The sequence below is a fragment of the Anastrepha obliqua genome, chromosome 4 (assembly GCF_027943255.1).
Source record: "Anastrepha obliqua isolate idAnaObli1 chromosome 4, idAnaObli1_1.0, whole genome shotgun sequence".
In the NCBI taxonomy this organism is placed as follows: domain Eukaryota; kingdom Metazoa; phylum Arthropoda; class Insecta; order Diptera; family Tephritidae; genus Anastrepha; species Anastrepha obliqua.
In genome coordinates, this window is record NC_072895.1 from 65,539,119 (window position 1) to 65,541,805 (window position 2,687).

The following is a 2,687-nucleotide window of genomic DNA, read 5'->3' on the forward strand; positions in this document are numbered from 1 at the left end:
AACATTTTCTTTCAAAGGAATCTCTACACCCTTAAAACTTAACGGGAAGATTATAGGAAGCCTATGTTTCTTTGTAAAGAGGATTATTTTGCGGGGTTTATACCGAGTCCCCTGCTCTCAGTCCAGCTTCTAAGTGTGGCCATGTTAGAGCGCAGAATGTCCATAAGGGTGTTAGGATATTTGCCTTTAACGGCAATTGCTAAGTCATCTGCGTAAAAGCAATAGTGAGTTGCAGTATACACGTATAAGGTGGCGCAAAATTTATCATCAAATTTTGTGTTTGAATAACTTTTTTACTAAACAAGAAAATATATTTTGTGTAATGGAAATATTTATTTTGACCTTTATCGGACCCACTGCTTGTCTTTTTGTTTAGTGCATCTGTCTAGCTCATAAGTGTCAAATATGATTGACGTACGACGTCATTTGAAAAAATTATAAATCTTCCGGTAGGCCGACTAATTTTGCGCCATTTTGTATATTGGGCTATAAAAAGGTAAATTAGATGACAATAAAAGAATCGAATATCCCTAATCATTCGGGCATATTTAATGTAATATATGTAGAAGAGCAAGACAAGAAAACAACGTAATAAATAATTAAACACATTTCATTATTTTGCAGCGCCATTGCACAAACGCTTTAAGTATTCACATCGAGCTGTATTGTTATTTTTATTTCCATTTTTGTTTTTATTATTTTTGTTTTCATTTTATTGTTGTTCTTGCTTTACATATTTTATGTTTTTTTTTTCTCTTTTTAATTCATTTTTGGTTGAATTGCTTTGACATTTTCATTACTGCCTATTCATTGTTCTCAAATGGTTCATGTTTTTGCAGGAGTTGCTTTTTTGACAATTTTCATGCCCTGCTGCTTATGCATGTATACATATAGGTAGATGTATGTGTAGATGTATCGGGGAGATAAAATGATCATTAACTTATAACTTGTTGTGGGCAGTTTTTTATTTAATTTTACCATAGCGGCATCGAATACAGCAAATAGAAAAGATGTTTACGGTAGTTACCAGCATTCACAAATTGATTTGCGTAACAGAAAACTTTCGTAAAAAAAGTACAAGACTATCCGAGAGTACTAGTACACTGAGATATTATAACTTCACTCACTTCAATAATTCGCAATATATTTTATGATCTTTTTCTCATAATTTCTTAAATTTAAATGAACATTAATTAACAATATATAATAAATTAACAACATCAAATAATGCGTGGAAAAAATTAAATGACTTAAAATCCTTAGAAACACTGCTTGATAAAGTTGTTAAAGAACAGCTTCAACAGTATATGGAAAAAATAACTTATTCTCGGAATTCCAATCTGGTTTCAGAAGGAAATATTCGTGCGAAACTACTTGCGAGACTACTTAATAAACGAGTGGAAAGTATTCAAAGGAAAACTAAAATTGTGACTTAAAAAAGATTTTCAAATAGAAGGGGAAATACTGTCAGAGAAACTAAGAATGTATGGAATAAGTAATAATGAGCTAAAATGATTCAATTCCCAATGAAAGGTCTGCTCTTTACCAAAGTAAATGGATGAGTCTCTAAATTTGGAAAATTAGAAATGAGTGTCCCACAAGGGGCCATCCTAAGTCTTCTACTATATATTATTCGTGATATTGAAAAGGTTTCAAAACATTAAAAAGGGTATTTCGAAAGACACACCTAGTTGTTTTAGGTGCGTTTTTGAAATTACTCGAGACTTTTATTCTCCCCAGGTGCGGTAGTTCTGTTTGTTGACAAATCCATTTGGCATGCAATGAACCTTATCACTAAATATGATTTTGCGTTAAAAACGATCACTAATTCACGAAATTTGTGTGATGATCCGTTGGCTTCAATTCTTGTGTTAATTGAATTTTGTAAGGATGCAAATGCAAATCCTGATCAATTCATGAATGTCTACTTTTTGAGAGCACGGAGGTGCGGAATTGATGTTTGAAGGTGGTTCAGCAACCCTTTGCACTACAACAGCATTATTCTCAACACAGCGACCAGTTTTTGTTCTGATATTGGTCTGCCAGTCCTTTTTCTATCCTCGACAGAACCAGTTTCTTGAAATTTTCTCACCAACCTGTAAATTGTCGATTCATTCGGACGATTGTTTGCACTGTTGACATCGAGTCATCAGTTTTGGAAGACCCTTTAGAATGGTAATATGCACAGATGAAACCCAGAAGGAAAAAAAAAGAAATTGTCTGCGAAAGCAAACTCAAATATGATATCGAACAAATAAATTAAGGGGACAGATACCTGTAAGTGGCCATATTTTCCCTGATTTTCATTCAAATTATTTAAAAAGAAGAAGTTAATATATTTTTTTCAAAATTGGCATACAGTTTATTTATATATTAATATAATATACATTTTTTTTATTTTAATCATTTGAAATTACGGATGTACGCTCAATTCTTCCAGGAAGGTCGCAACGGGGCTTCTCAATCGGCGGGCGTTGTAGCATCGGCGTCAGTGACCTAAATACAAAAAACGAAAAATATTTTTGTTTATTAATGTCAATTTCTATATGAATTAAAAAAAATGAAAAAAAAATTCGCGGAATAAAAGGTTTAAAAAAAAAATTAATTTTGGGGTGAATTTGCCTACTACTTTTGCTTAAAAAAATTATTTTTTCGAAATGTTTTCGAATGCTTCTAAATTCACATAG